At 42.2% G+C, this 10769-nt stretch overlaps 1 non-coding gene across 1 annotated transcript; it reads left to right on the top strand.

Annotated features, from left to right (window-relative positions):
* Positions 1–5365: 5365 nt before the first annotated feature.
* Positions 5366–10480, top strand: LOC102958245. Its single transcript, XR_006214656.1, has 3 exons — positions 5366–5553; positions 8542–8756; positions 9487–10480. It is a non-coding gene; the product is annotated as an uncharacterized LOC102958245 (transcript).
* Positions 10481–10769: the final 289 nt, after the last annotated feature.

The raw sequence follows: 10769 nt of genomic DNA, 5'->3' as shown, positions 1-10769 counted from the left end.
AACATAGCCTAGACACATAAACCCCCTCTGTGATCACCTCCTACAGTAGGAGTTGGCCCCCTCCCTTTCTGAGTAGTGGCTTTCATGCTACAGCTTCCGTATTTTCTCATACCTGAGGGACTTTCTCCACGAGAAAACCTGCCGAAGTTCTGCCCAAAGAAAGCTTTTGTGTGGTACTGCCACCTCATGATCATTTCTTTTTCCCGAATCACCCCGGAAATAACGGGAATACCCTACATATGTGTATGGCTCCTCCCTCTCGCCCCCCCCAACAACACCACCACATGCGCGCACACACATATTTAGATTCCTAATCCTTTGGAGTTTATTTTTGTGAGTGGTGTGAAGGATAGATGTAATTTTATCTTGGCACCATTCATTAAACCACTCATTTCTGTCCCAGTGATCTGAAATACCACCGTTATGAATTACATTTCCGCGTTTTGGGGTTGATTTCCAGATATTCCATTTGATCGAAGCTGTTTCCTATTCGTGTGCCAGTTCCACAGTTTTAATTGTAGTGGCTTTATAGTTTGTTTTAGCGTCAGTAGGGCTTCATCACTTGTTTTCAGTGTCTTCTTAGACATCATCATGTATGTGTGTTCTTCCATATAAATGTTAGCATCAATTTGCCTAACTCCATTAAAAAAAAAGCTTATTGGCATTTTTATTAGGATTATGTTACATTTCTGAATTAACCTGGGGAGAATTGATATCTTTATGATGTCAAGCCACTTTATCAAAGAATGAGGGATGTTTTTCCTTTTGTTCAAGTCCATTTATGTCTTTCTAGATTATGTTAAAAGTTCCTTATATGGGTTTTATACATTGCTTGTTGAGTTTAATCCAAAGCTTTCTGGTGTTTGTTTGTTTGTTTGTTTTCCTATTATAAATGATGTTTTCTCTACCATTATATCACCTTACTGGTTATTGATTAACTGGAGGCTTTTTCATGTCCTGCTAGCTTACTAAATTATTTTATTGTTTACATTAGTCTTATCATTAGTTCTCTAGAGATTTCCATGAACAGTATCATATCATCTGCAAAAAGAGATAGTTTTACTTCATTTGCAGTTCTTATGTTTATTAGTTTCTCCCCAATGTCACCAGTGCACACTCAGACACACATACACACACACATGTGCTTGCACACACACACACACACACACACACTGTTATAAATATAGCCAATCATCTTAAAGCATTCATTAGTTTCTATTTTTTGAGTGCTTATATCAAAAATGGGTGTTGAGGGGCGCCTGGGTGGCTCAGTCGGTTGGGCGGCCGACTTTAGCTCAGGTCATGATCTCGTGGTCCGTGAGTTCGAGCCCCGCGTTGAGCTCTGTGCTGACCCGCTCAGAGCCTGGAGCCTGTTTCGGATTCTGTGTCTCCCTCTCTCTCTGACCCTCCCCCATTCATGCTCTGTCTCTCTCTGTCTCAAAAATAAATAAACGTTAAAAAAAATTTTAAAAAAGTGGGTGTTGAATTTTGTCAAAGGCTTCATCAGCATTTATGGAGATAATCATATGGTTTGTTTTCTTAGATGTATTGATATGGTATATTATTTAATGACTTTCTTTTAAAAATGTTTTGAGAGAGAGAGAGCAAGCTGAGTGGGTAAGTGGGGGAGAAAGAGAGAGAGAGAGAGAGAATATCTCAGGAAGTCTCCACACTCAGCATGGAGCCTGATGCAGGGCTCGATCGCACAACCCCACGATCATGACCTGAGCCAAAATCAAGAGTTGAACAGTCAGCTGATGGAGCTACCAGGGCTAATGGATTTCTTAATAATTAAACTTTTAATTTCTAGAGCAAATTCCACTTGCTCAAGGTTTATTATTTTCTTAGTGGTTTTGTATTCTTTTTGCTAATATTTAACATAGCTAATTTGAATCAATATTTGTAAGTGATATGGCTTTGTAATTTTCTACTTTTGTATCCTATCAGGTTTTATATGAATGTTATCTCATTAAAGGAACGAGAAAGTTTTTCTTCATTCTTATTGCTTTTAAACAACTTATGGACGACCTTGAGTATCTGAACTTTGAAGGTTTGGTATAATTCTGTATCTGAAACATCTGGGCTTGGGTGCCTGGGTGGCTCAGTAGGTTAAATGTCTAACCAACTCAGGTCATGATCTCGCAGTCCGTGAGTTTGAGCCCCGCGTCGGCTCTGTGCTGACAGCTCAGGGCCTGGAGCCTGCTTCTGATTCTGTGTCTCCCTCTCTCACTGCCCCTTCCCCACTCATGCTCTGTTTCTCTCTCTCTGTCTCTCTCTCAAAAATTAATAAATGTTAAAAGAAAAAAAATTAAAGTATCCAGGCTCGCATTTCCAGTCCACTGATGCTTGATGAGAGTACCAAAACAATTCAGTAGAGGAACAAATAGTCTTTTCGACAAATGGTGCTGGGACAACTGGATAGCTACACACAAAATAATGAAGCTCGTTGTCTACCTCACTCCATATTTGAAAATTACTCAAAATGGATCAAAGAAATAACTGTAAGAGCTCAAATAATAAAACTCTTAGAAGGAAATATAGTAGTATATCTTTAGTGATCTTGGATTTGACAGCAGTTTGTTAAATTTCACACCCAAAGCATAAGCAACCAAAGAAAAATAGACAAGCTGGCACTTAATCAAAATTAAACTGTTTTGTACTTCAGAGGACCCCATAAATAAGTGAAAAGACAACCTATTGAATGGGAGAAAAAATTTGAAAATTCTGTATCTGCAAAGGGACCAACATCTGGAAAACATAAAGAACTCTTAGAGTTCAATAATAAAATGATAAATAACACAATTAAAAATAGTTGAGGATTTGAATGGACATTTCTTCAAGTAAGACATACAAATGGCTAATAAGAACATGCAAAGATACTCAATATCCACTAGTCATCAGGGAAATTAAAATGAAAACTACAATGAAACGGTACTTCACACCAACTAGGATGGCTACATGTTTTAAAAAACAAAACAAAACAATACTAAGTGTTGGCAAGGATGAGGAGAACTTGGAACCCTCACACACTGCAGGTGAGATTGTAAATGGTGCAACCACTTTGGAAAATAGCCAGGCAGTTACCCCAAAGGTTAAACTTAGTGTTTAATATGACCCAGCAGTTCCAGTCCTAGGCATATACCCAAAAGAAATGAAAACATGTCCACATAAAAACTTGCACAACAATATTTCATAGCATTATTCAAAACGGCCAAAGAGTGAAAACAACCCACATGTCCACCAACTGATAGGAATGTTGTTCATCAGTCAAAAAGAATGAAATACTGGGGCACCTGGGTGGCTCAGTTGGAAGAGCATGAAACTCTTGATCTGGGCGTCATGAGTTCAAGCCTCATGTTGGTGTAAAGGTTTACTTAAGTAAATAAGTAAATAAATAAACTTAATAAAATACTGACAAATGCTACAGTATAGATTAACCTTGAAAAGTTTATGCTATGTGTAAGAAATCAGTCACAAAAGACCACATAGTTTTTAAAACTTATGTGAAATCATCAAATAGGCAAATCTATAGAGACAATAAATAAATTAATAGCTGCTTAGGGATGGGATGGGATGGGGAGCTGGGGATGGTGAAATTGTTCTCAAACTGATTGTGGCAATGGTTTCACAACTCTGTGAATATAATAACCACTGAATATACACTTTGGGTGAATTGTGGGCATCTGGGTGGCTCAGTTGGTTAAGCGTCTGACTTTGGTTCAGGTCTCCTGGTTCCTGAGTTCAAGCCCCACATTGGGCTCTCTGCTGTCAGCTCTGAGCCTGCTTTGGATCCTGTCTTCCTCTCTCTCTACCCCTCCCCCTCTGTGCTCTCTCTCAAAAGTAAATAAATATTAAAAAAAGTAAACGGATGAATTATATGTGAATTCTGTCTCAATAAAGCTGTTGCCACCCCCACTCAACCAAAAACCAATCTATCTGAGCTTGATGCTCTTTGGTAGTGTAAATTCCTATATAATTTTCTAGGTTGGGTTACATTGATATTCTATTTCTAGGTTTTTTTGTTTGTCTTTTAGCTTGGAATTTATTTTTTATTATCTCACTTTTAAGGATACATTTAGGAATATGAATTTTCCTCTGATCACTGTTCAAAAAATATCCTATGTTATTTTTAAATGTTATTTTTTAATGTGTTTTGATTATTATATTTGAGAGAGACAGGGTGCGAATGGGGGAGGGGCAGAGAGAGAGGAAGACACAGAATCTGAAGGAGGCTCCGAGCTGTCGGCACAGAGCCTGATGTGGGCTTGAACCCACGTACTGTGAGATCATGACCTGATTCAAAGTCTGACACAACTCTTAACCGAATAAGCCACCCAGGCGCACCACCCCCGCCATGTTATTTTTAATAGCCAAAAAAAGTGGAAATAACCCAATGTCCATTCACTATTGAGTGGATAAATTGTGACACACCCATACAGTGGAATACTATTCAGTAAGAAAAAGAAATAAAGGCTGGTACACACTACAACATGGATGAACCTTGATAACATTATGGAAGTCAAAGAAGGCCAGACACGAAGACCACATGTTGTAATATCCTGTTTACATGAAATGTTAGAATGGGCAAATCCCCAGAGACAAAAAACAAAACAAACAAAAAAAACACCAAACTACATTGTTGCTTTGGGCTGGGGGAGTGGGGGTGGTGAGGTGGGAAGATTATGGCTAAGAGGGTACTGGGTTTCCTTTTGTGATTATGAAAATGCACTAAAATTGATTGTGGTGATGGATACACAACCCTGACTATACTATGGTACATTTTAAATGGGTTAATTATGTGCTATGAGGATTCTACCTTAAAGCTGAAGGTCAGCGAGAGGACTGATGAGCTGGGAGCTCATTTTACGGGCTAGCAGGCTCATCTTTATAAATATGCAGAGCGCCGGCTGGGGCTGAACCAACAAGGAGAAAGTCTTGAAGAAGAGAGAGCATTTCAAGAGCTTCCGTGGCCCGGAACTGGGGGCAAACCCCGCCCACCGTGTCCGTGCCGCTTCTAACTCCGTCCCCTGCCCTCGGACATCCCAGCGTTGCGCCTCGGACGTGGTGGGTGCGACAGCCAGCTCGGGACCCAGCTCCAGCCCGCTCCCCAGACATCCGGCAGCAGCGGCTGCCACCCCGGACCCAACCCCTCTGCTCCTGAGGCCCCGTCGCGTACGCTGACCTCGTGCCGGAAGCCGGAAGCGGAAGTGCTAATCGGAAACCGACTCACTTCGAGCTCCGCCCCGCTTCTAATGCGCTGGCTCCCGGGAGGTTTCCAGCTTCCGCGAGTGGCAGGGAATCGCGGGTGCACCGCGTCCGAGGGACCGCGGCCGCCCGGGTCCGTCCCAGAGCTTCGGTCGGCTCCGCCCGCGCGGGTGGGGGTCGGGGCCGCGGCTCGGGGTCCCGGGTGGAGGCAGGGCCTTCTCTCTGCCCGCTGTGAGCCTCTCTGCGAAAGCTGCCAGAACAAACTGTGTCCTTTCTCCAGAGGAGAAACGTGTACGCGGTTGTGGAAAACGGCCGCAGCGCCCCCTTCTCTCCGACGTGGCGATTGCGGTGCGTTGCGGTGGGGACTGGACGGAAAAGCTCTGGCTGTGGCCACCCGTTACTGAAATGGGATGAATTGTTCAGGTGTTACCTTGCTGTACATTGACCAGTTGTTAGTATTTAGCATGCGTAGTGTACCTTCTCTACATCTCTTTCCGTGTATAGAGTTAAATGTTTGTGGTAACCTCTCTGAAAGTAAGGAGGTGGAAATAAGTTGCAGGCATATTTGATCTTTAGCATGGGGTTAATTGCCTCCCATGTAACAACAAAGAAGTTATGTAAAAACTCCTGTAAATTAATACCGGAAGTGAGAAATGAACAAGAGGTTTGCATAGGCCCTTCCATTAAAAACAAAAACAAAAACAGATGGGCAACGAATAAAGAGGTGCTCGATGTCATTAGCAACCAGGGATTTGCAAATAAAAACCACAGTGTGATACTACTGCACACACTGAATGGCTAAAAGTAAAACTGAAAAGGGACAGTGCCTGGTATTGGTTGAGATGTTCGTAGACTGCTAGTGGAAACACATTTTTAAAGTATATCAACTAAATATGATCTGGTGGTGACACACCAGTGATGCACACACATAGCCACCAATTGAACATAAACACTATATGTAACATCATTATTTGAAATATCCCTCGCTTGGAAATAACTGAAAGTGGATCAAGGGATGAGTCGATGACTTGTGGCGTATATTTTTTTGTGGCATACTCAAAATGAGCAAAGAAGGAACGCAGAGGTAACCCCTTGGATGAAGCTCACAAGCAATGTCCGATGAAAGAAGCCAGACACAAAAGATTGCATGCTGTTAGATACCTTTTCTTTAAAACTCTCTCTCAAAAGTAAATAAACATTAAAAAGGTTAGAAAAAAATGGGGTGCCTGAGTGGCTCAGTCAGAAAAGCGTCTGACTCTTGATTTTGGCTCAGGTCATGATCTCATGGTTTGTGAGATTGAGCCCCACGTTGGGCTCTGTGCTGACAGCTCAGAGCCTGCCTGGCATTCTCTGTCTGTCTCTTCTCTGCCCCTCCCTCCGTCTCTCTCTCTTTCTCAAAAATAAATACGCATTAAAAAAATTAAATAAAAATTCAAAAATAGGCAGTACACTGCCGAGTGTTAAATGTCAGGATAGTGGTTGCAGTTGGGAAGCATGGAGTTAGCGATTTGGAAAAGAGACAAGGAATATGTCTGAGATGCTGGATATGGAAATATTCTATTTCTCAACCTGGAATGATGTTACATGGGGCTGTTCATTTCTGAATACTTCATTGAGATTTTTATTCATGATCGCCTCCCTTAGTCATATGTATGCTGTAATTCCATAAAAGAAGTTTAAGAAATGGAACTAAGGGCGCTGCTTGATAAAGTTGAGCAAGGAATATAGAAGTAGAAGAAAATATACTGGGAGCCTGGGAGACTCCGTTGGTTAAGCATCAGACTTCAGCTCAGGTCAGGATCTCACGGTTTGTGAGTTTGCACATCCGTTGAGCTTGAGCCCCATTTCAGGTGAGCACGAGCCCCAGCAGGGCAAGCCCTGCTTCTCTCCCCTCTCTCTCTCTCAAAAAGGAGGAGGAGGAGGAGGAGGAGGAGGAGGAGGAGGAGGGGGGGGGAGGAGGAGGAGAGGGAGAAGAAGAAAATGTACTGAAAGGGTGAATAAAAATAAAACCAATACTTAATGGAGAAAAGTAGAACTGAACAGCAATATGAAAAGGCAAAAAGATGCACAATATATTTGTGTACTAGTCTTTGGTTAATTGTGAGAAAATGTGGAAAGCCTTCAGTTTCGACATAAAAACAACGATGTGTTTCCGACACTGTTGGAGTGGCTAACATTAGAAATGTATTTCGAGTTTTTCTAAAATCACAATATTACTACGTGGCAATGAGAAAAAATGAAATATGGCCTTTTGTAGCAACATGGATGGAACTGGAGAGTGTGATGCTAAGTGAAATAAGCCATACAGAGAAAGACAGATACCATATGGTTTCACTCTTATGTGGATCCTGAGAAACATAACAGAAACCCATGGGGGAGGGAAAAAAAAAAAAAAAAAAAAGAGGTTAGAGTGGGAGAGAGCCAAAGCATAAGAGACTGTTAAAAACTGAGAACAAACTGAGGGTTGATGGGGGGTGGGAGGAAAGGCAGGGTGGGAGGGAGGGCAGGGTGGGTGATGGGTATTGAGGAGGGCACCTTTTGGGATGAGCACTGGGTGTTGTATGGAAACCAATTTGACAGTAAATTTCATATATTAAAAAATAAAAAATAAAAAAAAAATTAAAAAAAAATAAAATCACAATATTAGTTTCAGATGTCCATCTGTTTATTACCTCCATTGCCCCATTTATTTATTTATTTATTTATTTATTTATTTATTTTTTAACGTTTATTTATTTTTGAGACAGAGAGAGACAGAGCATGAACGGGGGAGGGTCAGAGAGAGGGAGACACAGAATCCGAAACAGGCTCCAGGCTCTGAGCTGTCAGCACAGAGCCCAACGCGGGGCTCGAACTCACAGACCTTGAGATCATGACCTGAGCCGAAGTCGGCCGCTCAACCGACTGAGCCACCCAGGCGCCCCGCCATTGCCCCATTTAATTGTGAGATCCCCAAGAACTGTTCCCTCCTCATTGCCTCATACCTGGCCTCGCTTAAAGAGGGTCCTTACTGAATATTAGCTGACTGCATGAAGCAGTAAGAGACAGAAGGAGGTGAAGTTTCCAAATCCAGCCAAGCTCCAGCAGTGGGTACTCAGAGGGACTTCTGATTTCATAAAACCTTTTGTATTTCTCATCTCCATTATGCCCAGCAGAGGGTGTGGACGGAGTATTATTAAATGATAGTTATTTATACCCAATTTGGAGTGTTGTTCTAACAACGAAAGGAGATTATATATGTACAACTACTAATAATAGTAAATAGCAGTTGATAATATTTGTATGATAGGGTATTAGACGGTTTTCAACAGCTGTCACGTGCTTTCATCTGCACAGATATGGCGAAAGAGTGATGGTTGATGATTGAGGAAAAATGTCTGATGTTTAATGATGGATGTTGTGAACCAGTTAGCCAGATACTCCAGTGTATGAAGAGAAATTGAGATCAACGTCTTAAACTCAAAAGTTCCTCTGAAGTGGTCTGAGCAAGAGATGGAATATTCTGGAAACTCTATCAGATTCACAGGATGGCAGCCCTTGCTGTGAATCAGGTGGGTGGTGAGTCCTTGCTGATGCTTCTTTCCAAATTTGTTTGCTTCATGTAGTTCCTTCACAAATGGCAGAGCCAATGCTCGGGGGGCCAAGGGATCATGCGGTGGACTGTATAAGCGTGATTGAAATGAGCAGAGTGTGTATAAGTCAGGTTCCTGGGATTTGAGATGCAGGAAGTGTGTGTGTGTGTGTGTGTGTGTGTGTGTGTGTGTGTGTGTGTGTGTGTGTGCTTTTTCAGGGGGTAATATATTCATGAATTCTATTGTGTCAAACAGCTCTGCTTCACTGTAATTTGTATAACTCAAGATGGAATTTTAAGAAAATGTTTATTTTGAGAGAGAGAGCGCACCCACGTGCACGTGCGGGGCAAGGGCAGGGAGAGAGAGAATGAGAATATCCCAAGCAGACTGTGTGGAGCCTGACCCGAGGCTCGATCTCATAACTGTGAGATCATGACCTGAGCTGAAATCAAAAGTTGGATGCTCAACTGACTGAGCCACCCAGGCACCTATAAGATGGAATTTTTAACCTGTATCTCGTGGGTAGCAAGATCCAGAAAACCATCGACTTGTTCCAGGTAACTCAGTCATATGGAATTAGCGTGTTTGGTGTGTGTTCTGTGCATGGTGTGGACCGTTCGTAGGCATGTGGTTATTGGAATTGGATTGGCTTCAGAGTTCATGGCCTTCTCTCTGAGGTCATCTTTCTTGGGACCTTTTCTGTCTTTAGAGGAAAGGAAACTCGAAGAGGCAAGGACGGTGGCTGGGTTACTGATGGATTCTTCTCAGGTAAGTAGAAAGTTGACCTTTCTTCAGAATGTCCTGTTTCTCTCTGTGGTAGCCATATCTTCTTGTAATGTCCCCAGGCTTTTTATAGCAATTAATGGCCCTGCTTAAGGAATGAGTCCCAGGTAAATGTCTCCAGGACTCATGCCATCTCAGAATACATAGGGATTATATTGGATGTGATTCTTTTATCTCCGTATTCGTTAATTCTTTCTGATGCTTGGTCATGCTTGTTGGCTTACCGTTTCGCTGAGTGTTATGATAGATACTGAGGAATGATATGAAGGTATCTAATCTCATGGAATGCATGCGTTACTGTGGAAATAATTCATCTCTTAGTAGATTTTACAGAGTGTTACAGTGTGCTCAGTGCTAACCGCAGCCTATAAATAGAGGAGGAAAATAAAGCAAGAAGAGCCCACAATAAAGTTGTGGTAACATAAGTTTCACCACATGTCAGACATGCTGGTAAATCCACATGACTGGCTGTGATCACCAGGCACGTCTATAGCTGGAGAGCAGACGAGATCTGGGCCCGAGAGTCCTGTAGGCTTCTGGTCTACCTTCCTCAGTCCTTCATCTTTCTGAGAACCTCAAACAAGATGGTAGTTCGCTGAAGGCAGCATATGTCTGATGGTTTAGCACTTAGTGACCTTTGAGTATCTAGCTGTGGACTTTACCCAGGAGGAGTGGACTTTGTTGGATCAAACACAGGTTGCTCTCTACAGAGATGTGATGTTGGAGAACTACCAGAATCTCATCACACTAGGTAAGCATCGTTTCTTCACTGAACCCCTTATGAGAAAATTGTTTCTTAAGTACCTTTGCTGTCAAATGGGAAGACTGTGGTAAACAAGACAGACATAATCCCTGGCCTCAGGGGCCTCACTCTCTGGAGGATTCCCTTGCAAATGAAGATCTGTCTAGATAAATGATACTCTTTTAGGGACTGAAAACCTTAAGACTTAAAAAAAAAATTTTTTTTTTATTAACATTCATTTTTGAGAGACAGAGACAGAGCGTGAATGGGGGAGGAGCAGAGAGAGGGAGACCCAGACTCCAAGGAAGACTCCAGGCTCTGAGCTGTCGGCACAGAGCCTGACACGGGGCTTGAACTCACAAACCGTGAGATCATGACCTGAGCCGAAGTTGGATGCTTAATCGACTGAGCCACCCAGGCACCCCATGAAAACCTTAAGACTTGACTTTATTTTATTACTTTTTTTT

Source organism: Panthera tigris, chromosome A2, assembly GCF_018350195.1.
Source record: "Panthera tigris isolate Pti1 chromosome A2, P.tigris_Pti1_mat1.1, whole genome shotgun sequence".
Taxonomy (NCBI): Eukaryota; Metazoa; Chordata; class Mammalia; order Carnivora; family Felidae; genus Panthera; species Panthera tigris.
This window is presented reverse-complemented; position numbering and strand designations above follow the sequence as displayed.